The sequence below is a fragment of the Balaenoptera acutorostrata genome, chromosome 7 (genome assembly GCF_949987535.1).
Source record: "Balaenoptera acutorostrata chromosome 7, mBalAcu1.1, whole genome shotgun sequence".
Taxonomy (NCBI): Eukaryota; Metazoa; Chordata; class Mammalia; order Artiodactyla; family Balaenopteridae; genus Balaenoptera; species Balaenoptera acutorostrata.
Window position 1 is genome coordinate 19,200,439 of NC_080070.1, and position 26,098 is coordinate 19,226,536.

Here is a 26,098-nt window from a genome sequence, read left to right on the forward strand (position 1 = left end):
GGAGAGATTTTTTTTCTTGAATAATGCTTCATGGACATGGCACTATTTAAGCTGGATTTGAAAAGATGTTTAAGATTCAGATTTATAGAAAAAAGAAAAGGAATTCCAGGATGATTAAGATTCAGATTTATAGAAAAAAGAAAAGGAATTCCAGCCTAAGGGAACAGTGAGTAGAGGGCAAGGGAATGGGTGTTTATGGAGAAATGGTGAGCCATTCAAACTGGTTTGCCTAGAACAGTCTTGCTTTAGGCCTGTTTCCCCAACATACTTATTATAGGGCCCCTTTCACACTTGAAGGTCCCATCTGGAAAACTGTATGATCACCTTAAACTAAGTATAGGGTATAACAAGGAAGTAGGAGGAGACTAGTCTAAAAAGATAAGACTGAATAGTGGCCCCAAAAAGGGCCTTGTGCCAAAGAACGCAGGTTCTTCTGTAAGTACTGGGACATCATTAAAGGGTTAATAATGTGTATTTTAGGAGGATCAGGCAGCACCTACAAGTAAGAGAGATGGGAAAACCAGGGATTTGAATACTTGTGAGGCTTTTGCAACCATTCTGGTAACATTTAACGAAGACCTGGACAAGCATAATGGCTGTTGAAAAGGGGTAAAGGCGATGATGTGAAAAACACTCCAGCTTAGCTCAGGTGGGGACAACTTTTTCTGTAAAAGGCCAAAGAGTAAATTTTTTAGGTTTTGTGGGCTATGTGGTCTGTTACAATTACTCAATTCTGCTGAAAGCAGCCATAAACAATGCACGTATGAACAAATAAGGCTGTGTTCCAATAAACATACTGGAATTTTTTTGTCTTTTACATATGGACAAAGAAATTAGAATCTCATATAATTTTCATGCATGTGAAATATTGTTATACTTTGATTTATTTCAACCATTAAAAACCATTCATAGTTTGCGGGCTGTACAAAAACACGTAGTGGGCCAGAAGGCCTTAGTTTGCCAAACCCTGGCCTAGCTGGGATTACTCAGATCTACTAATCCCATCAGCATTTTGAACCTTTAAGCATCCTGTCATGGGATAATCCCAACATTATTAAATCACCTGCTTTCAGTCTTGACCAGAACTGCAAGTGCCTTGAATAATGGAATCCCATTCATAACTGTTTTTATCCCTCACAGAAGACAGTACTGAGCACATTTAAATCAGTCTGAGTAGTTTATTTTGCTTCATCGAATTATTTAATAATGGGTTCAAGATAGAACAAGAGGGAAAAAATTATTCATCTTGTTAACCAACTTCAAAAATATAATCTGTCATTTTGACATGCATTACTTTTATTAGACATCTTTATAAATGCTTCACACTTCAGGTGAATGTATACCTGCTCAGGAATGGGTGCTATGGAATTGCCTTGGCAAAAGAGAAACAAACAGGCGATTCGAAGAAAACACAATTTGCAGGTGACTCATATTTTCAAAGACCTTTTGAAATATATATACATATATGCATTTTTCCCCACCTAAATTGGCTACAGGGTAAAAAATATCCTTTCCATAAATGTCACCGTAAAATCGAGTTATGTTTCAAGATTAGCATCCTTTTGGCAAGGTAGGGATGGAGAGGGTGGGTAGGTAGGTAGGAGACTGGTACACATCAGCCCATTGCATTTACTGAGGTTACTTCTACAATACTTCCAGAATCTCTAGGCAGTATCAACAAATGTAGCTAATAATCTTGCTGCTGCCTCCTACACCTGCTCCTCATTAAACCATATAATTTCACGTACCTCTCCCTCACCCACCATAACTGAGTCTCGTCCTCTCTCCCAAACCAATGCTCCTGGGACAGTGCTTCCTCCTTCCCTCACGTGTTTGAAAAGTAATAATGTCTAATACTCCAGTATGGCAACTCATGAACAGGTGGGGAAAATTATAGGATAAAGTCCAGTCTAAACACTTAGTTTGTTTTCTGTTTCCAAAATTGAGTAAGAAACGTGATCAATGATATAATGTTGAAGTAATATAAAATAAGGCATGCAGAGCCAGAGTTGCTTTGAGCCAAAGCTTACCCTTAAATATTAAATATTCAAATCCGGGCTTCCCTGGTGGCACAGTGGTTAAGAGTCTGCCTGCCAGTGCAGGGGACACGGGTTCGAGCCCTGGTCTGGGAAGATCCCACATGCCGCGGAGCAACTAAGCCCGTGTGCCACAACTACTGAGCCTGCGCGTCTGGAGCCTGTGCTCCGCAAGGGGAGAGGCCGCGACAGTGAGAGGCCTGCGCACCGTGATGAAGAGTGGCCCCCACTCGCCACAACTGGAGAAAGCCCTCGCACAGAAACGAAGACCCAACACAGCCAAAAATAAAAAAAATAAAAAAATAAAAAAAAAAAACTCAAATCCTACCCTAGACCACTTGGATGTTTTCCCTGGTCCAAATCCTCACTACATACCTTTGAACAACTCTTAACCTCCACTGCATTAGGGATCTAACTCTATAAAGATAGGCTGGCTAGATTTGAGGATAGGAAAAAGGTTAACCGTGTTTCTGATAGATTAAAAAGGAACAGTTCTTAAGGGAAATGAAATCTGGAGCTCAGTTCCTTAGGGTCTTAAAATATGCCTTTCCCCAAGCCCAGCTCAATACGAAAAGTTCAAACATGACTATATCCAAAAGTACCTATTGTTCCATCATCTATTACTTTTCCTAAAGCTTTATGGTAACGTTTCCATTTGTATTTGCATTATAAGAACAACTCTTTACCAGGAGCAAATGCTATTACTTACAGGTGTTTTCCAGACACTATTACCCTGTCATTCTCCAACTTTATACCTATTAACCACTTGTTACAAAGGTAACAAACCATAGCAGGTAGACCCCTCTTCACAGGAAAGGGACACACATGTGTAATAACATATGTGTGTGCTTGGGGCATGTGGCCTGTTCCAGCCTGCGTGGCATCACCGATGTGCACAACACCCACTCACGACACCTCCTGCCTATCTAATTACTATTCTCAAGGGGCTATGAAGACTAAATGAGATTATGGTGAAGCGGTCTACCAAAGAGTGTGAGGTATTCTGGGTTGAATGGAGCAGACTTTGACTAACACATGAAGACTGACACAGACCTCAGGCCCTTGAGAGTGATCCTGCCTTGCTGATGTTATGAGCAGAAGCAAAAGCTGGGAATAAAGCAAAATGAGGGTGGCGGTAAGGAGAAAAGGTTAAATTAGACAGTGGCGGTAGGAATGCAATCAAATGTTGTGTGTGTGTTTCAGGAAAGAGGCGTTGACAGTAAGATACAGTCCTAGAAGCATACCAAATACTAAGCAATATTCTACAATCCAAATGCTTCAGGGAAGTGGCTAACATTTATTTTACATTTTATAAACTATATTTTATCCATATTTGTGGCCAAGTTTCAGTTAAAGAGTTTTGTTATTAAGTGATACTTTTAGTCCTATTTCCCCATATAAATATCCCTTCACACCAGATTTCATTCCAAGGATGTTCAAGTGACCTAACAGTTCAGACACTGGCGTGTCCTCTGTGCTCTAGGCACCAGACACACAAAGATGAAGGCACAGCTGAATTTAGATGTCATTACTTAAAATGAAATGTGCCACTTAATTTCAACCAACCATAGAAGGCAAAGGAGGAAGAGAGACTGAAAGATCTACCCGGACACCAACAGTGCTTGCCTCTGAGTGATGGAATAAAGGATGACATTTTCTGCCACATTATACTTCTGTACAATGTTCATTCTGGACAGCGGCCAAATTTTCTACAATGATCCACTTGGTTTGGTTTAAATATGGACACAAAAGAACAGGTACTACCCTTGTAGCTGGGAACTTTTATTTGCTAACAGACTGGTTAGGAATTTACTGCAATGAGATTTTGCTGATGTACTTGTGGTGGAAAACGTCTAAGGATCTTTAGTTTAAAACAGACTTTGAACGCAGGCATGGACCTTGGAAATAATCCAATGCGACTTCCACTTTTTAAAGATGAGAAAATTAAGAGCCAGAGAACTGAAATGATTTAAGATCACACAAATAGCTTCAAGACTAAAACCCAGGTGTCTTGACTGCCAACTCAGAGCTTCTTCCACGACACCATTTGTTTGAATTATGCTTCTCTCAACCCCACCACAATTGAGTAGCATCTGTGGTGTGCGAGGTGCTACAGGAACACAAAGATGGATCAAACCTAGTCCCCTGGCTTCAGGGAAGACAGTTTTAAAATAAAAGACAAAATGGCATGTGTTCTGCTTTCATTATAGAAAACCCTAGTAGCTACTGGTGAAAGATAGCATTTGATTTTTTTCCCCAAAAGTGTGCATTCAGTCAGTTAACATTCTGGTACCACTCACAAGCTATAAAGCCTCCATAATTTGGAAGGGAGGTGGTAGGGGAATGAGAGTTACAATAAGTTAACTAACAACCAATTATCCTTAAAACGTAACTGTGAACTTCACTTCCATTACACATTTCTATTGTTCTTCTCCAGTAATACGGCCCCCATCCCTTCGAAAGGAGAAATACTTACTTTTTCATTTGTAGTGGTTCGAAGAACCTGTGATTTAGCTCCAGACTAGAACTCTCCATGAAACCATTGCAGATATTCACCTTTCTCCTTTCATGACGTTCAAGTTTTTTCTATCTACTGAGACTTTTAGGGCCAGGTCTGCCATGGCCCTCAATATAGTGGCACAGCCCTGAAAACACACCGAGCTCCCTTCCAGTAGGAACCCTACTATTGACGGGGCTCTGTCACCCCGTGCCTCAGACGTCCAGGGGAGTTGAGTTCATCACTCCCTTCAACCCCTGTTTATTCTTGCCGTCAAGGTACCTCCACCAAGCGGAATTCTCCTTTCGGCTGTCAGACCAGAGAGGCTTATTCTGACAAAGGGACAGCTGAGCGGGACCTGGGGGATAAGTGAAGGTCGGAGCTTGAGGGGTCGACGCGCGAGTGCCAGACTCCCATCAAAGACTGAACCCGGGGAGGAAAGGAACTGGCCCTCCCGCACGCCAAAATAAACCACCACATCATTGAGAAATGGAAACGTTCGCAACAGCAATATTCCAAAACAAAACCACTCACCTGCAGAAAGACCACCAGCAGCAGCCGCTCCTCGGAACCGCCGAGCAGCCAGTACCTCCCAAGACTCATCACTGCTGCCGGCATCGACTCTCTTTTCTAGCCCCGGAGCCAGAAGGGGCAGGCCCTATGGCTCTGACTGTTGGAGGGTCAAGCTGTCACTCATTCACAGCCCCACCCTACTCCCAGGAACAGGTCGAGGGCTTTTCCGTTTTTCAAATCCCCGGCGTAGAAAGTAAGGCTCTGAATGGCTCGTTGAGGAGACGAGCACACTTCTGGGCCAGTGAGGAGCTAGCTTTGACGCTAGCGGGTGGGCTTCTGCCTAGGGAAGTAGAAAAACAAAGCCGTGAACGTCGCCACGGCAATTGGAAAACTTCAGGAGCTCTTAAGCGGTCGAGGTGCTAGAAAGTGTTTGGCGTCGTGAAGGAAATACCTGCCAACGTAGAGAAGGGTCGACGGGATCTTGGAATTGATGAGGTGATACCTTCCTTTACTCTTGGGAAACTGCAGTCTGCGGATGAAGGTGGGCACTCCTCGCGGAGGAAAGCTCCTGCTTTCCTCTTGGTTTTAAGTCCTAAACGGTGATTAAAGCAAAAGCCTTTAAAGTGCCCGATTTATGGGCAGTAACTCGTCCTCACTCTCTCCTAGTGTTGATACTTTTATAGGGATTTCCCCCTAGGCAATCCCCTGACATTATTTTGGTTGGGGGAAGAACAGTGAACATGGAAGGCACTAAAAGCTTACAGGACAGACGAAGAGAGGATGGAGTGATATGAGAATGATAAATTGGGGGGCCACAGTTACTGAACAAGAGAAATCTATGAAAATACTCGAAGCTTGGCACAGGGCCTTGTAAGCTTCTTCAAGTAGGATTGAACTACCACACAAGCCTTTGAAGCATAAAGTGTCAGAACCTTTGGGTGGGCGTGAAAATAGTAAGGATTGGTTTGTTTGCCTGACCACATGGGTGGGAAATTCTGCTTCTTGATTTCTAAAAGCTGTCCTACCTAGTGTTTAGTATCCTCTTTTGAGTTTTTCCTATTTCATCCTCATAACAAGTCCAGTAGATACGTGATGGCCAAGCAGGTCCTCAGAATAATTAAACATAAATTTGAAAAGCTAATTTCCACGTTTTAAACCCTGTGACACATTATGTATTGAATTCGTTAAGATGTAAGCATTGGTAGTTAGTTTTGTATCTCCTTTATCCTTCTTAGAGCATAACAATTCCTCCTAGGGTGTCAAAGAACAGATCCTTACTTCTGGGAGAGCACAAATCCAAGGCCTGACAGATCCCAGCAGGTGATAGGTACCATCTAGGGATAGTCAAATTAAACTTGTACGGGATTAACTAGAGGTCAGGTCAGAGCAACTGGAGGACGCGGCTTCTGGGCTTGACTCCCAAGAATGCAGCTTCCAAATCCTATACTCTTACCCACTTCCTCTTCCTTTTCTCTGTACCAGGTGAGGACAAAGTGAGGGGAAACCTTTTCTGCTAGTGTAACATCAAAGCTTCCTACTTAGAGTGCCCACCATGCATACTCTGGAGGATAAAGACAGGATAAAGACAAGTGTCAGTCTTACAGCATTTAGCGATACTTATCTGGACTTAAGGGCTCACTGGATTTTGTTTTACTGTTATGTATACCTGTGGAATGCTGGTTTGTCACATGGAACATTAACAACATCAAACATCACCTGCCTTTTAGAATCTCCTTGTACCGGTGAGGAATCTGAAATTTAAGAAATTTATTCAGAATTACTTAGCTGGTTGGGGGCAGAGCCTGGGCAAGGATCCAAGGTTGCTAATTCATAATTCTGGGGAAAATGCTTCCTCTCCTGCTGCCTCTTGCTCCCCCCTAGCACACACACACAAAAGCAATATTTTTTTAAATCAAGATTACTAATTTAATAGTAATTTATTAGTAATTTTATGGAAAATTTATTTCCATTAAGACCGGTCATGAAAATTTACTTCTGATGTAGCAAACAGTATAGATAGTATGAAAATAACTCAGGGTCCCAGTTCACTACTTCAAACAGCTTTTGGTGTAGTCCCACTTTCATCCAAATAAGAAATGAAAATGCAGTAAATTATTATAGCCATGTTGTCTTTCTTTCTGTTATGTGAGTGTATCAAAAAGTCAATATTAACACATATAGTACTTTAAGGATTAGTAGCAGATTGTCTTATTCAGGACCTGAATAAAATACAATTTTATCAAAGCCTACATACTGGGCCTAAATTTCACAGCCATTTACACAGGGCCTTTGCAGGTAGGGTTGAGCTGGTCCACCATGCATCAAAACATCATCCAGAGACCTAGGCTATTCTGCCTTGGCTCTCTCCTTCCCTCCAGCAAACTCCAGAAAGTAGTTGATCCTATATTCCCTTTACAGATTGTCTCCTTAACAATCTTATCATCATGATCTGGTTGTTTGCTGCTAGTATCTTGTCTCCCACCATACGCTACCTTCTTTCAGGGTCAGATTAAAATCTGCTCCCCGTAATCTAGTGTAACAGGCCCAAAGTGTTTGGCTCCCACCATTGACCTATTCAGTACACGACCCCTCTACTGAAACCAAAAACTGGAAATGCCCTTTGGGATCAGCCATGTAGAACCTTAGAAGAGACTTTGAAGCCATCTGTCCCTTCATTTTACAAGTTAAAACAGAATGCTCATCTCACAGAGTAGTGCAAAGAATAACTGAGGCCATTTTGAAATAGTTTTGCAATCTCTGAAGCACCTTACGTCTGCTACTTCCTTGCACTGGGAACTTAGGCACGTTGTCTGACCTCAGCCTGTGTCTTTATCTGTGAAATAGGGATAATACCTAAGTGGCCATTGTGAAAATTAAATGAGATAATGCGAATGTACACAAGGAAAGTGTTCAGTAAATGGTAGTTATTCTTAACAGCTACAGTAATGATAAATGTAAAGTGTTTTAACTACTTACATGTACTCTTGTTTTAAGAACTCAGGAAAGTCTGGGCTTTGTGCTTTCCTCCCCTTTCCCTGCTCTCTACTCACATGGAGACCTGGCCTCCTGCAGAGGCTATAGGACAGAAATTTCCTTAGTTATCTTGCTGCCACCCAGAGAGGTGACTGTCAAGATGTGAATGCCAAAGAGAGTACAGATGCACTGTGGGGCTGGGAGCCTCTGGTATTGGGAAGTCTGAACTATATGAAATTTCCCTACTGTACAACGTGGAGCATCATGGGGTGAACGAAGTTGTCATAATTTCTCCCTGTGGAGTTGTTTTTCAAATGCTATGTCAGATGTATGTATTATACTTTATATTAAAAATATTATGTTTATTGCATAAGGCTTAGAAAAGAAAAAATTTTAAACACCCACATTCCTACCACTTAGAATTTATTGTTAATTTTTATTTCCTTCTATTTTTTCCCTATAAATCAATTATTTTAAAAAGACGGGAATCCATAGTATATATACTGGTTCATGGCAATATTTACTTAATTCATTATGAACATCTCCTCATGTCATTTAATATTCTTCTTCGATTACAATTCCATCAGGTGACTGTGCCTTTGGGTATTATGTCTCACAGTTCAACCAGTTTCCTACTCTTGGGCGTTGAGGTTGTTTCAGTTTCTTTCAAAGATTCAGGGACGTAAATGGGCTGCTGCTTTCCTTAAATGACAGGGTGCTCTGGGAATGTCTGTTGAACCAAAGGTACTGGCTGCTGGCCTTCTCCGCAGAGAGGCTGATAAAGCCGCCAGGCATTCTTTTCTCTGTGCCCTGGAATTGCAGAGCTAAGAAAGCTGAAGCCAGGGAAGCCTGAAAGCTCCTGTAGGGTAGCCCCTTCACCCCTGCTCCCCACAGTTTCCTGCTCTTCAACCTGAAGAAAAGGTATTGAGGTGAAAGAAATTGAGGAAGGGGTTGGAAATCAGGGCTCAATTAATAAAACCTCACAAAACTCCTGGCATATGTGTCTCCAATTTACAGATGAAGAAACTAAGACACAGAGACGATCTGTACAAACCTGCACAGCTAATTAGAGAGTCCGAGTTTGACTTGGTTCTGAAATTTGAACTCTCCCCACCATGCTTCCTACTTCTTCTAAAAACCGATGGCTATAACTTCATTCTTCTTTTTTTTTTTCTGTGAGAAATTTGTTGTCAGTCTCCTAAGGTTTATTGGTTATCTGCTCCCTTAAAAAAAAAATTCCCTCCTGACTGTCCAAGGATTTCTTCTGCCTGTGGATTTCCCAAGTTGGCTCCCTCTTTGCCAAAAGAATATATCCTCATTCTTTGATGAAGAATCAGACAACGTAGCTTTTGTTCCCCCTCCCCCCACATTTGCTAGTTTTCTTACCAAAGTGTCCTCACTATATGCGTTGGAAGGTCAAACTCATAAAAGGATAGCTGCATAAAGTTAACAATGTTACACATAGTTCCTTAGCTTTTGGGATTTATAAAGTATGACTATATATAGAGCAATAAATCTTTTTTTCTGGTTTGGTTATAACCTGGTTCTAAAGGAAGTTCTAAAAGAGGCTTTACAAAATTGTTTAGAGCCATGCAGCATCATTAAAATGGGTGTATAACCTACCAATATGACACTTTGAAGGCAGTAACACATATTTGGAAGTGTAATTTCTGGAATGTTTTGTTCAAGGCTCTCAATATAATCTAATCAGAATCAGTTTCAATCAAGAAGATATCTTTTCTCTCTCTCTTTTTTTTTTTAGTATTTATTTATTTATTTATTTGGCTGTGCTGGGTCTTAGTTGCAGCACATGGGATCTTTGTTGCAGCACGCGGGCTTCTCTCTAGTTGTGGCACGGGGGCTCCAGAGCGTGAAGTCTCAGTAGTTAGTTGTCCCGGGCATATGGGATCTTAGTCCCCCAACCAGGGATCGAACCCGTGTCCCCTACACTGGAAGGCAGATTCTTAACCACTGGACCACCAGGGAAGTCCCAAGAAGATACCTTTTTTCCATCTTCCCTGCCCCACCCCCCATACTATACCAGCACCCTAGCCCAAACTACCATCACCTCCTGCATGGATTTTCTCAGTAGCTTCCTAACAAATCTTCCTGAATCCACCTGTGCTCTCTTTTAGCCAGGCAGTGTGATCTTTGTGATCATGGTACAGCTAATCCCCTCCTTCCCCCAGCTTGAAACACTGCAATAGCTTCCCACTGCCCCTGGGACTGGCCTTCTTTCCTCTTCCCTATGGCCATTAGACCTTGGCACAAGCATTTTCCCTACCTAGAATGCTCTTCCTTTCGAGGTAGTTAAAGCGCAGAATAAGAACCCAATTTTCCTAATTCCCGGGCTGAATCTCTAAGGTAAGTGTGTTCCTGGGGATTAGTTGTTGTCCAGCAGGGGGAAACATGATTTGGAGGTTCAAAGGAAATTCAGTAACGCAGGGGATAAGAGTGTGGGCTTTGGGGCCAGTCCACCTGGGTTCCAGTCCAGTACTAACCATATGATCTTGGGCAAATTTTTTTTTTTAACACCCTTGCCTTATTTTTTCTGTTGTATAATGGGCCATGGTAAGGTTATCTACCTCATAAAGCTATATTGTTTAAATAAGTTACCACATGGAAAGAGCTCAGTAAATTTTAACTTTAATAGTAGTCTCAACAATAGATTAAGGGCCCAATATAATTTCTTATGTAGAGAGTAAAATCAACCTTGTTAATTTTCTCTTGTTTTCTTCTGGAGAAAAACAGATACAGCAAGCAACTGGGAGGCCCTCCTAGGGCAGCGAAAGGCTGGTCCTAGCAGATAAGGCTTCAGGGGCTGCACTGTGTAGGGAAAGACGTATGATTACGTAGTCAAAACAGGTGCCAGGCCACAAATGCTAGTGAGCTGAGATAACATGAAGCCTAAAGGGTTTAAAAAATACACAAGGAAAAATAAATTAAAGAAATCTAAAATAGTATTAAAAAAATCACAACAGCGGACAAAAGATAATCTGTTTACAGATGAAATCATTTTCAGCTTCTAAACTAAGCCGTGTCCTATAAAATATCTTTTCCATGTATAATAAACATTTTGGAGGCTACCTGAGGTCCCAGAATTTTTTTACCAGAATGTTCTATGGTAGCTTTGAGATCTGTCATTTCTAGCTACTTGTACCTAGTAGAAGCTACTTTACCTATACACTGTTACTCCAGCTTGAGTTAGACAAAGTTCTTTATATTCCCCATTTAAATCCTTACAGAATCCTTATTAAATAAATTTAGAAAATAGTTTGACTGCCTTCACTTATTAGTGAGTTTTCAAGTAAAGAATAATGAGAATACAGAATTTGTTACCAGTTTGGTAACCATCAGTGACTTACGGCCACTGGAGTGTCGGTCTCTTTATGCCAGTTGAGTCTCCTAACTAGTCTCTGCCATCATCTCTCTGTGAGGTCAGATAAGAGGAACAGGTAAGTCTCCTGTCGGTAGCCACAGGATATAAAAATTAGCAAGAAAGGCTATTCTCACACGTGGTGTTCTGTAGACTATTATTAGACTTACGAGTAATGGCAGAGGCTCTAACACTTGATGGTTCTTGGAGAGATGATGGGCTGAAACTCCGGTTGTTGTGATCCATGATTATTCAGTGACAGCTGAAGCAGAGAACTGCAATGCCAAATGACCTACATTTCTTCACCTTCGAAACTTTAAGCAATTATATAAAGGCCAGGCATCTATAGCTTGCTAAAACTTCCCTACTGTTGAAAATTATTTTTAGGACCATTAGGAAAGAACCTATGTTCTCAGATTCAAAGTCAGTTATATTAGGCAAAATATTAATAACAGACCAACTTTTAACAAAATATTATGGTAAATATTTCATTTTTTATCCAAAACTGGTAACTGTTGCTTTATATATATATATATATATATATATATATATATATATATATATATATATATATATATATTCCTCTTTGCCTTAACACATATATTTCTTTATGCTTTGTTGCTTCTCTACCTTCTCTAAAATGGGTGAGAAAGAAGAACAAAAAAAGGAAAAGGAAGAAGGAGAAAATAAGTAAAACCTTCAGAAATGCACAGGTCTGGTCCCAACCAGCAAATCAATCCGAAAAGTAACCAATTATTCATTGAATGTTGCCTAATGTTTAAGAAATTGTATTAAGAAGTTCTTAAACTTCCTAATTTTGAAATTTTGAAGGAAGAGAATTAACAATATTATTAATGCCTACCATAAGCTCTGCCAGGAGCAAGAGTTATTAAGATAAATGAAACATGATCTTTGTCCTCAAGGAGCATGGCCCAGTAAGAGAGAAACCAACTCATGAACTATGAATCACGGTCCAACAAATACATGTGCAAGTGCAATCATTGAGGACTCACAGGGTGTTTTGTTTGGATGGGGGAGGGGGAGTTCTTAAGTGTGTGTGGGGAGGGGCTGGGGGTGAGAAGAGTTGGCAGGGATGTGAGAATTATAGATACATAATGGAAGAGGTAAAGTCTGAGCAATGTTAAGAAATGAGTAGACTTCCAGCCAGAATCCAAAACTGGATTGTGGTGATAGTTGCACAATTGTATTAAACTCGTTGAAACTCATTTGGATTATATGCTAAAAATGGGTAAATTTTATGGTATATAAATTATATCTCAAACTGTTGTTTTTTTCTTAAGAACACTGGCTTTAGAAACAGAAACACGGATTCCTGCAATTGGCTTGTTTCAGAGAGAAAGTGCATGAATGATCTTATCTGTAACGCCACTGCCCTTGCCCGATAGACCTCAGGGTCTAGTGCTGCCTGTCTGGATGGATAGTCAGTCTGTCTACGTCTGGGGATGGTATTAAGAAGCTTATTGTTGCCTCATACTTGAGCTACATTATCCAACAACTTTATCAGGCATACAGCTGATATTCTACTTCCTACCTTTATGACACCTATTTCTTTCCATACTTAGTTACCAATTTTACAACCTTGGACTGGTGAAAAATTTATGTTGAACTAAATTTAGACTGATAGAAAAGTTGCCGGAATAGTACAGAGTTTCATATATCCTTCACCCAGCTTCCCCTAATGTTAACATCTGACATAAGCATACTACAGTCGTCAGAATCAGGAAATTAACATTGGTACAGTACTACTAGCTAAACTGAAGACCTTATACAAATTTTGCCACTAATCTCCCACTAATGTCCCTTTTCTATTCCAAGATCTTATCTAGGATCTCACATTGCGTTTAGTTGTTAGTTATCCTTGGTGCCCTGAGGTCTGCAATAGCTCCTCAGTCTTTCCTTGTCCTTCATGACCTTGATATTCTTGAAGAGTGTAGATGATTTTGCCAAATGTCTCTCAGTTTGAGTTTGCCTAATGTTTTTTCATGATTCAACTCAGGTTCTGCAGTTTAGGTGAGAATACCATGAAATATTGTGTTCTCTTCACTGCATCGTATCACAGGGTTCATGATTTTGATGTGTTTTATTATTGGTGGTATTAACCCTGATCACTTGGTTAACGTGGTTTCTGCCAAGTTTCTCCACCATAAAATTACATCTTTCCCTTTGTAATTAATAAGTATGTTGGGGGAGATCTTTTGAAGTCATGAAACTTTGTTTCTCCTCAAACTTTTACCCACTAATTTTATCATCTATTGATGCAATTTGTCTACAACAGTTATTATTGTGGTATTTCATGGTGATTTTATATTTTTCTCTTTTCTTTTACATTTATTAATTCAAGTTCTACCATAAGGAAGAGTTGTCCCATCTCTACCATTTATTTATTTCATTTATTATTTTTATCAGTGTGGACTCATTTATTTATGGATTATAATCTAATACTATAATTATATGTTTTGCTGCTCAAATTGTTCCAGCTCTGGCACTTAGGAGTTACTTTGCCCCTGTGTTTTGTTTTGTTTTTGGAGCATGTTCTTACTTTCTGGCAAAAGATGTTCAAGGCTCATCTTATATATTACCTGCCTTGGCCCTGGAATCAACTATTTCCCCAAGGAACTCTGGTTCCTTTTATTAGAGAGTGGTGTTTAGAATCCAAGATCTGAGCACAAGGTGTGAAATGGGCTAAGATTTCTCACAATTCCAGGTTGATGAAAATGGGGACTAATTGGAATTCATACGCTTATGGGAATTGGTACAATCAGTTTGGAAAACAATTTGGCATTAGCCACTAAAGCGTAGGTAGGAACATTCCATGAGTCAGTAGTTTCACTGGAAGAACTCTTGCACATGTGCAACTGGAGTTGTATGCAGTTTTGTTTAGAATAACACATAACTGAAAACAATCCAAACGCCCATCAGGAGGAGAACAGATGAATAAAGTGCAGTATATTCATACAATGGAATATTCTAAAGCAGTGAAAATGAGCTACAGCTATACACATCAACAGGAATGAATCTCAGATGCATATTAGCCAAAAAGAATACAGACAGTATGATTCCATTTACAGAAAGTTCATCAATATGCAGAATAAAGCAATATAGATATTTGTAGGGATGCATAAGTGATAAGATGATAAAACTGGAAAGAAAAGGTAATGATAACTACAAAATCCAGGATAGTGATTACAGTAGGGGGTGGAATGCATGGGGCTTCAGAAGTATTGGTAGTATCATATTTTTTAAGCTGAATGGTGGGTTAATGGGCATTCATTTTATTTAGATCAGACATATGTATATGTGAAATATTGCATAATGAAGAAAGAGGGGGAGGAGCTGGGGGAAGGGAAAGAAGAGAAAAGAAGAAAAGAAGGGAGGGAAGGAAATAAAAAGGGAAGGACAGAGGGAGGGAAAGAAAGAAACAAAAGAGCATTCCTGTACATGATGTCTTAAGATCTGGGTGGTAGTTCAGATTCTGACACCAAATATCTCTTTGGCTTTGAATGAGTCACTAAACTTTCCAGAGCCTCAATTTTCACACCAGTTAAATAGGTAAAATGTACTTTGTCCTGTGTACTTCACAGTGTTATTTTGAGGAAAAAATGAAATATGTATAGAATAGTACTTCAAAGAAGTAATAACGTATTCTAAAATATAAAAGAAAAAGAGTTAATACCTCAAATTACCTTGCTTCCTAATGCCAGAAACCTAGTGTATCTCGATATTTATATATAATTTTATATTCAATCACTAACTTATATCCTGCCCACTCCTTGCTGAACTAACATATCAGGAGGAAAACAGATATTTTTCTTATGCCTTTCAAGAAGGTTGGTTTGCTCTTCTGACAAAATTCACGAAGAGTGGCTTAACCCGAGCATTTCTGAGGTCTCAGGCTGCAGAACTTAAGGGCATTTCTCACTTGGGAAGGGCAATGTTGATGTGCTCTCCGGTGGTCAGAGGAGAAAGCACGTGTGATGAAGGGGTTGGCGATTGGCCTCATTTTCAACAAATACAATAATAATCAATATAAGATAAGGGCTACTATGCCTTACTATGGGCCAGACTTTGTTCTAACTTCTTCATTTTCATTATCTCATTTAATTCTCATAACAACCCTGAGAGATATGTCACATTATCTCCATTTTACAGATGGGAATATAGACTCCGAGAGTTGAAGTAAATGACCCAAGGTCACCAAGTGAGTGACGAGGGCAGATTGCCTCCTCAGGGCCACCTGTAGCCAAAGCCCACTCTCGACATCTAACCCAAATGTCTGTTGATAAACTGAGTTCTCCTTAGAGATCTTAACATCTCACGGGTATAATCTCTGGGCTAATATGACTTCTCATCACCAGCCAACTTCACAAAGAAATCTGTGATTTTATTAGATATTACTAATTTTTTTAAAATTCCAGCTGTACTGGTAGCACACCAATGGGAGCCTCATGGGGAATACTAAACAGCTTGAATTATTTGTGCTAGGAAGGATCTTCCTGTTGTAGTTGAAGGACCCCTAAGGGAAAAAGAAAAAACAACAGGAAAGATCACCAAATGTCTAATTTACAGACTCAACCTGTATACTTTAGTTTTCTCACTGTCCCTGCTGTTTGCTTGGAATAACCCTCTTCACCTGTTTTGACTGGACCCCCTGGCTGCTTCTTCAGCCTCTGATTTCTGCTATAATGACTGGTTCCTGACCTTCTGCTTTTTTTAATCTTCTATTCTATTAATAAAATTCATTGGTTGATCACTTTATAGATATTCTAGTATTTAACTGTCTTTTAATTTCTGAAGTAAAGCATATTTGGGCGCACTGTGGTTTACAAATATGCCATTAGAATCAGTTGTTATATATTTTATTTATAATTTTTAGTTTATATTTTTTAAGAGGTTGTTCTACAGTTTTGAATGATTCTTGGCAAGATTTTGGTCCCGAGGTTATTCTAACCTTGTAAGATGAATTGGGAAAATGCCTTCTTTTCTGATGCTTTGGAATAATGTGAATATCACAGATATTACTTGCACTCTGAATGTTTTTTCTTTTTAAAAAAAAAAATTAATTTATTTATTTGGCTGTGTCGGGTCTTAGTTGCGGCATGTGGGATCTTTTAGTTAAGGCATGTGGGATCTAGTTCCCCGACCAGGGATAGAACCAGGGCCCCCTGCATTGGGAGTGCATAGTCTTAGCCACTGGACCACCAGGGAAGTCCCCTGAGTGTTTGATAGCATTCTTTTGATTAATCATTCTAGCTTGGAACTTTTTAGAGGGTAGACATTTTTACATACTTTTTACCCCTTCAATCCCACCTCTCACCCCTGGTGCAACCCAGTCTACTGAGGTTTTCTTTTTCTTCTTAAGTCAATTTGTGTAATTTGTGTTTCCTGTGTAATCATCCATTTCTTTCAAGTTTACGGCACCAACATTTTATGTAGCGTTCTCTTAGAACATTCAGATATCTTTTTGACTGTACTTATAACCCTTTTGTTATTCAAGTTGGTATCATTTCACTTTGGCTGCAGTTACCTCTTGACTAGTCCCCCCCATATCCACTCTAACCACACTCTCTCTGTGTGTATCTGCCCCATCTTTTATCATTCCCTGCTATATCCATCAGTGGCCCAATGGGACTATTTAAGTAGTAAAACAGGGGTAGTTTCTTTCTAGATGATCTGTTACAAATCCTGGCTGTGAGCTGTGGGACAGTCTTATGTCTATTCTTGGACATCCAGAGTTGTCATTATGTTACTTACATCTCTAGCTCTCCTCACCTATATATACATACACCTGTCCTTCATGGGTCCTTGCTCAACTCAGCGCAGCTGCATCTATCCTATACATCCTCCCCACCCTGCCTCCATAACTCATTTGTGTTACTGGGGAAGGAAATTAAGATGCCCTGTACACGTTCTCTTGGATTCCTAGTATTGTGTAAAACAACTGAGCACCTAATGGTCAAATGAGAGTTCATAGTGCTAAAAGCAAACCCTCGACCATGTGGCAGCCTTTTACTAAAGAATCGCTAAGGAAACTACAGTTCAGTTCTACTCAGTCTCACCATGAAGGGAGGTAGAAAATAGACAAAGACAGTGTACACTGAGTCTTCAACTCTTCAAAACTTCCCCCAAATCAGCTAAGCATATCCATCTTTTAGAATTTTAGGTCCCAGCCTGACTGCCTCACACATGTACAGCTCTTTCTTTCCCTCTTCACCTCTTTGCTATTTATGTCTCTGTCTGAGACACCTTGATTCTTATGCACAAATCAGCTCTTTCCTGATCTCTAACTGAAGTTCTATTTCTTGCTTACTCCTGGGCAGTATCCTTAACCACTGAGATTAGGAGTTGAACTATTACCAAAAAATTTTTTAAAAAATTTGGCCTTACGGTGCAAACTATTTTTTAAAAATATACAATAGAGTATTTATATTCATAGAAAATATGTGCTTCTTTCAGCAAACAAGGTTATGTATGAAGTCATGAGTTCTGTAAAAGGAAAAGAAGAAAAACAACTAGTTCAAAGAGAGGATTTTCCCCCTTCTTTTTGGTATGCAGTGCCACACACTTGAACAATTCATATTGACTCAATTCAATGATACAGTGTGGTATAATACACAAGCATGGCCTGGAGTCAGGAGATTTGGGGTCTACCCCCACGATCTGCTATACTAGCTGTGTGACCTCAGGATAAATTGCTTAAAACTGTTATCCAAGTTATTTGTCTGTAAATTTAAGATGTTAAACTACATAACCTTTAAAGATCTTTTTAATATAGCAGTCTTGGATCCCACAGAGTACATAAGTACTTATCCTATGTTGGGGCCCTGCGTAGTATGGGAGAAATATAGTCTTTATTCTCAAGAAGCATATCATTTCATGAAAATGTGACTTATTTTAAGTAGTCAGTTATAAGATGACATTTTTCTTTTTTGCTCTTTAGGGTGAATTTGGTTCAAGCCATTTTAGCCCCATTTATAACTAACTTTTCTCCATCTGTTCTGCTATCTCTCTTTCTAGCCCCCAGAAAAAGACACGTGATACAATCATGGTCCAAGAAACCAAATCCTGTTATTCAGCACATCTACATGGCTTATTATTTGTTTCTCACTTCTTTTTTCTTCCCAAGTTACAACCTTCAACTGATATGGATTAAAATTTTTCTAATGCTTTTCACAGCTGAGATTATGATGGACTAGACAGAATGACTCTCCCACTACTAGATGACTAGAACCTGGATAAGTTTCAAGCATAGTTTTTTTTTTTTTTTTTAAGGAACTCCTTTATTTATTTATTTATTTATTTGTTTGTTTGTTTGTTTTTGGGTGTGTTGGGTCTTCGTTTCTGTGCGAGGGCTTTCTCCAGTTGCGGCGAGCAGGGGCCACTCTTCATCGCGGTGCGTGGGCCTCTCACTATTGCGGCCTCTCTTGTTGCGGAGCACAGGCTCCAGACGCGCAGGCTCAGTAGTTGTGGCTCACGGGCCTAGCCGCTCTGCGGCATGTGGGATCTTCCCAGACCAGGGCTCGAACCCGTGTCCCCCGCATTGGCAGGCAGATTCTCAACCACTGCGCCACCAGGGAAGCCCTCAAGAATAGTTTTAATACATCACTGACATACAAGAAATAAGTGGTATCCGCATGTGCCAAAAATGGAAAATGAAAACAACTAAATTTGGAATGATGAGCAGTTTAAACAAATGAAAAGGCTAGGATTGCCTTGAGGGAAAAATGTCAATACCAGCACTGGGATTAGAAAATTAAGCCTTGGGATTTCTGCAAAGTGGAGAAATAGAGACACAGATGTAGAGAACAAACGTATGGACACCAACGGGGGAAAGTTGCGGGGGGCAGGGGGGATGGTGGTGGGTTGAATTGAGAGATTGGGATTGACACACATACACTAACATGTATAAAATGGATAACTAATAAGAACCTGCTGTATAAAAAAATAAATTAAATAAAATTCAAAAAAAGGCAGATTTCAAAAAAATAAATTAGAACCTTTATAAATAAAATATAATTATTGAAATTAATAGCTCAGTGGATGAAGTAAACAGCAGAATATATGCAGGTGAAGAGAGAATTAAATCTGAAGGAAATGCTCAGACTATAATGCATAAAGACAAGGCAGTAAATTTGAAAGAGAGGTCAGCTACATGGAAGATATAATGAGAAAATACAACACATCTAATTGGAGTTCCAGAAGGAGAAAATAGAAAAAAAAAGGCAATATTTGAAGACACAAAGGCTGAGAATTTCCCAAAACTGATGAAAGGACATGAATCCACAGATAAGAGTCCAAGACAGAATAGATGCATAAAAAGAAAGTCATACCCAGATATATTTTAGTAAAACCAAAGAATATGAAAGACAGAGAAGATCTTAAAAGCAGGCAGAAGAAAAAGGTAGATAATTTACAAAGGACAACAAGTAGATATCAGGTTCTCAATAGCAGCTATGGAATCCACAACACAGTAGAATGATAGCTTCAAAGTTCTGAAGAGAAAATAACCATCAACCTAGATTTGTAGGTTTAGCAAAACTTTTTTTCAAGGACAAGGGAAACAAAGACATAGTCAGACTGACATAGATTGAATTTACCTCCAAGAAACCTTCCCTAAAGGAACTTTTAAAAGAATGCACTTTAGAAAGAAGAAAAATGATTCTAAAATCAAGTTCAGGATACCCACATGCAAAAGAATGAAGTTGGACCCTTATCTTACACCACATACAAAAATTAACTCAAAATGGATCAAAGACCTAAATGTGAGAGTTAAAACCATAACACCTTTGGAAGAAAACATAGGGGTAAATCTTCATAATCTTGGAGTTGGCAGTGGTTTCTTAGATATGACACCAAGCGCACAAGCAACAAAAGAGAAAATATACTGGACTTCATCAAAATTAAAAAATTTTGTGCATCAAAGGACATTATCAAGAAAGTGAAAAGACAACCACAGAGTGGGAGCTATTATTTGCAAATTATATAAATGATGTGTCTAGTATCCAGAATTTATAAAGAACTTGTACAACTCAACAACAAAAAGACAATCAAAAAGTGAGCAAATGAGTTGAATAGATATTTTTCTAAAGAGGATGTGCAAATGGCCAACAAGCACATGAAAAGATATTCGGCATCATTAGTCATTAGGGAAATGCAAATCAAAACTGCAATGAGATACCACTTCATGCCCAGTAGAATGGCTATGATTATTTTTTAAATAAAAATAAATATCACAGGGACTCCCCTGGTGGCGCAGTGGTTAAGAATCCACCTGCCAATGCAGGAGACACAGGTTTGATCCCTGGTCCAGGAAGATCCTACATGCCGCGGAGCAACTAAGCCCGTGCACCACAGCTACTGAGCCCTCGAGCCCGCGTGCTGCAACTAGTGAGCCAGTGCGCCGCAACTACTGAGCCCATGTGCTGCAACTGCTGAAGTCTGCACACCTAGAGTCCATGCTCTGCAACAAGAGAAGCCACCGTGATTAGAAGCCCGTGCACCACAGAGTAGCCCCTGCTAGCTGCAACTAGAAGAAGCCCGCGTGCAGCAATGAAGACCCAAAGCAGCCAAAAGTAAATGAATAAATAAACATCACAGATACAGAAAACAAACTTATGGTTATCAGGGGGAAAGCAGGGAGGGATAAATTGGGAGATTGGGATTGACATATACACACTACTATATATAAAATAGATAATTAATAAGGACCTACTGTATAGTACAGGAAACTCTACTTAATACTCTGTAATGACCTATATGGGAAAAGAATCTTTAAAAGGGTGGATATATATAACTGATTCACTTTGTTGTACACCTGAAACTAACACAACATTGTAAATCAACTAGACTCCAATAAAAATTAAAAAAAAAAACAAGTATTGGTGAGGATGTGGATACATTGGAACCCTTGTACATTGCTGGTGGAAATTTTAAATGGTGCAGCCACTGTGGAAAAATGGTAGTTCTTCAAAAAGTTAAACGAAGAATTACCATATGACCCAGCAATTCCATTCCTAGGTATGTAACCCCCAAAACTGAAGACAGCTATTCAAACAGATAATTGGACACAAATGTTCATAACAACATTATTCACAATAGCCAAAAGGTAAAAACAACGCAAATGTCCATCAATGGATGATGGATAAATAGATCTGGTATATCCATACAATAAAACATTATTCACAAAAAAGGAATTAAGTACTGATGCTTGCTGCAATATGGATGAATCTCAAACACATGCTAAGTGAAAGAAGGCAGACACAAAAGGTCACATATTGTATGATTGCATTTGAAATGTCCAGAGTAGGCAAATCCATAGAGACAGCAGGTTACTGGTTGCCAGAGGCTGGGGAGAGGAAGGAATGGAGAGTAACTGCTTAACTGGCATGGATTTTCCTTTTGGGGTAGTGAAAATGTTCTGGAACCAGATAGTGATGATGGTTGCACATCATTGTGAATGTACTAAATGCCACTGAATTGTACACTGTAAAATGGTTAAAACTGTGAATTTTATATGAGTTTCACTGTAGTAAAAAAAAGTTCACAGATGTAATTAGCAAACGTGGGTAAATCCAGACATTGTATATTGTGATAAATGATTTGTGTTACTCTAAAAATGAGATAAAAATAGTACCCAACACAACATGTGAGTTGAGAAAGGGGTAATCAGTTAAAGCATTTTAAAGTCCTTATGAGACCCTGTGAGAGCCATTGACTTTCAAGTGCTTTTGACTGTAATCCAGTTAGAAAATTGCCACCCAGTGCACACACATACATATATGACTGAAACAAAAATTTCATAAAATAATGCTTGCTGTGTTATATGCTGATATTTTCTAATCTAATTAATTTCATTTTTTAAAATGCTGATTGTGTCCCACTTAAGTTGATTTCATGACCCACTAAACGGATTATAACCCACCACTTGAAAAAACTAGTGTAAAGAGCATGTGGTGACACCCAAGTAAAGATATGGGTAAGAAGAGAAAATAAAGAGAAGAAAGGGTCTTGAGCAGTTCAGTATTGACTCTAATAACTGTATCCACAAGCATCTGCAAGTGGTGAATTGGCAGTATTTTTCAAAATCTTTTGAAGATATCACCCTGTTCCAGTATTGGAATCTCCATGGGACAAAATATTTCTACTAGTGCACTGGGAACCTTTTGAACAGTTGTGTATTTGTATAGTATTCAGTGAATTGCCAAGATAAAGTTATCTTGAGTTATTCAGTATGGATGTAGCTAATGGAAAGCATTTCATATCCATGCACATTGCCAAATAGTCTACTTCAATTTGAGGCAATCAGAAGGTCTGAGTGGTGGTCTTACACCTTGTTACCTTGGACAAGTCACTTCATTTCTCCTGGTTTCAGCTCCCTTATCTGTAAATTTTTTCCTAAAAAAGAAATCTGTAATTCACTCTAAGTCTACAGAAACCCCTGACTTCACACACTTACACATATACACACAAATGCATTGCATTGAGATTAAGGAAATTTAATGTAAACTCTATGAACCACCCATGGCATTGGCAGTAATCTGTTTTAAAACAGAAAATGATGAGAAGTGATGATATATTAAGCATATTTTTTTCACATCTTTATTGGAGTATAATTGCTTTACAATGGTGTGTTAGTTTCTGCTTTATAACAAAGTGAATCAGCTATACATATACATATATCCCCATATCTCCTCCCTCTTGCGTCTCCCTCCCACCCTCCCTATCCCACCCCTCTAGGTGGTCACAAAGCACTGAGATGATCTCCCTGTGCTATGTGGCTGCTTCCCACTAGCTATCTATTTTACATTTGGTAGTGTGTATATGTCAATGCTACTCTCTCATTTCGTCCCAGCTTACCCTTACCCATCCCTGTGTCCTCAAGTCCATTCTCTACATCTGCGTCTTTATTCCTGTCCTGCCCCTAGGTTCTTCAGAACCATTTTTTTTTTTTAGAGTCCATATATATGCATTAGCGTATGGTATTTGTTTTTATCTTTCTGACTTACTTCACCGTGTATGACAGACTCTAGGTCCATCCACCTCACTACAAATAACTCAATTTCGTTTCTTTTTATGGCTGAGTAATATTCCATTGTATATATGGGCCACATCTTCTTTATCCATTCATCTGTCGATGGACACTTAGGTTGCTTCCATGTTCTGGCTATTGTAAATAGAGGTGCAGTGAACATTGTGGTACATGACTCTTTTTGAATAATGGTTTTCTCAGGGTATATGCCCAGTAGTGGGATTGCTGGATCATATGCTAGTTCTATTTTTAGTTTTTTAAGGAACCTCCCTACTGTTCTCCATAGTGGCTGTATCAATTTACATTCCCACCAACAGTGCAAGAGGGTTCCCTTTTCTCCACACCCTCTCCAGCATTTACTGTTTGTAGATTTTTTGATGATGGCCATTCTGACTGGTGTGAGGTGATACCTCATTGTAGTTTTGATTTGCATTTCTCTAATGATTAGTGATGTTGAGCATTCTTTCATGTGTTTGTTGGCAATCTGTATCTTCTTTGGAGAAATGTCTATTTAGGTCTTCTGCCCAGTTTTGGATTGGGTTGTTTGTTTTTTTGATATTGAGTTGCATGAGCTGCTTGTAAATTTGGAGATTAATCCTTTGTTAGTTGCTTCATTTGCAAATATTTTCTCCCATTCTGAGGGTTGTCTTTTCGTCTTGTTTATGTTTTCTTTTGCTGTGCAAAATCTTTTAAGTTTCATTAGGTCCCATTTGTTTATTTTTGTTTTTATTTCCATTTCTCTAAGAGGTGGGTCAAAAAGGATTTTGCTGTGATTTATGTCATAGAGTGTTCTGCCTATGTTTTCCTCTAAGAGTTTTATAGTGTCTGGCCTTACATTTAGGTCTTTAATCCATTTTGAGTTTATTTTTGTGTATGGTGTTAGGGAGTGTTCCAATTTCATTCTTTTACATGTAGCTGTCCAGTTTTCCCAGCACCACTTATTGAAGAGGCTGTCTTTTCTCCATTGTATATTCTTGCCTCCTTTATCAAAAATAAGGTGACCGTATGTGCGTGGGTCTATCTCTGGGCTTTCTATGCTGTTCCATTGATCTGTGTTTCTGTTTTTGTGCCAGTACCATACTGTCTTGATTTCTGTAGCTTTGTAGTGTAGTCTGAAGTCAAGGAGCCTGATTCCTCCAGCTTGGTGCTTTGTGATGACCTAGAGGGGTGGGATATATATCCCAATATATCCTTTGGGATAGGGAGGGTGGGAGGGAGGCTCAAGAGGGAGGGGATATGGGAACATATGTATGCATATAGCTGATTCACTTTGTTGTACAGCAAAAACTAACACAACATTGTAGAGCAATTATACTCCAATAAAGATGTATAAAAAATTTACAGCATGAGAAAGAAATATTATTTTCTTGGAATATAGGCACGAAGTTCCCATTGACGAGAAAGGCACTGCATTGTATTGCTGGCTGTGCTCTGTAAAGCTCCTCCTCTGACCTGTTTCCAATGTCTTCTATGAAGACAAGCAGAAATTTTCTCAAGCCTCTCTTAGCCTGACCTTCAGTGACTGCCTGGGGGTTGAGGAGAGGCATGCAAGGATCTGTGTGGGAAGAAAGTAGGGCTGCTATCACAAAGATTACAGTTTATGCTTTCCTTATCTTGCCACCCTTGGTTGCTCTGGCCTTTTGGTTTCCTCCCATTAACAGGAAGCTTAAATAGTGTGTTTATAATCAGTTATGCCTCTGAAGTAGATACTTTTGGCACCACTCACATCCCCTTGGCACTCAGTATTCCTGTACTGTACAGGATACTGATTCCTGTACACTGATAGCTTTCTATTGCCAGTACCTGCATCCCTTAGCCTGAGAGCTTCTCTGACCACACGAGCATGCTGGGTGCCAGGCTGACTGGAAGTGCCAGGGAGTTAACATCCTTGGGAACTGCTCCCATGACAGATGGGAGTTAGTAGCTAAATTCTCCATCTTTCTCATCCTTGAGGTGGGACAATTCTCAGGTGTGCTCTCCACCACCTCCCAGGGTTGCACAATAGAAATGAGCCCCAGTTCCCCATGGTAGTAACATACTTGTGAATGCATCCTCCTCTGGCTACCTTCCCTTCCCTGGCTCACTGCCTCCTCCCCTACCAATGCTTCTGGAGATCATCTTCCAAATAAACTAGCCTCAATCCTAGTCTCAGGGTCTGTTCTGAAGAAACCTATTCTAGGCTAGTTTAATATCAAGCAAACTAATAAAATAATATTAGAATGAACATATTGGGACTTCCCTGGTGACGCAGTGATTAAGAATCTGCCTGCCAATTCAGGAGACACGGGTTCGAGCCCTGGTCCGGGAAGATTCCAAATGCCACGGAGCAACTAAGCCCGTGCGCCACAACTACTGAGCCTGCGCTCTAGAGCCCGCGAGCCATAACTACTGAAGCCCGCATGCCCTAGAGCCCGTGCTCTGCAGCAAGAGAAGCCACTGCAATGAGAAGCCCACGCACCGCAATGAAAGAGTAGCCCCCACTCGCCGCAACTAGAGAAAGCCCACGCGCAGCAACGAAGACCCAACACAGCCAAATAAATAAATAAATAATGAACATACTGTTAATAAATCTTCTAACAGTTTAAATGCTTCACTTCACATCCAGCAATCCTAAAGACCTAGAATTCGCTTCGAGTTTACCTGGTGTTATCCCTTCA

The 26,098-nt window shown here is 39.7% G+C and overlaps 1 protein-coding gene and 1 long non-coding RNA gene across 2 annotated transcripts in view; one reads left to right on the forward strand and one right to left on the reverse strand.

Moving 5' to 3' along the window:
• Positions 1-5,200, reverse strand: part of BPGM (bisphosphoglycerate mutase) — a 40,252-nt gene extending 35,052 nt beyond the window's left edge. The window contains exon 1 of the mRNA XM_007177136.3: positions 5,068-5,200. The gene's annotated coding sequence lies outside the window, so the exon portion shown is untranslated. The remainder of the gene's footprint in view (positions 1-5,067) is intronic.
• A 220-nt stretch (positions 5,201-5,420) lies between these two features.
• LOC103010082 (uncharacterized) overlaps positions 5,421-26,098 on the forward strand; it is a 42,508-nt gene continuing 21,830 nt past the window's right edge. Inside the window, exon 1 of the long non-coding RNA XR_009008877.1 lies at positions 5,421-5,587. This is a non-coding gene — a long non-coding RNA (uncharacterized LOC103010082). The remainder of the gene's footprint in view (positions 5,588-26,098) is intronic.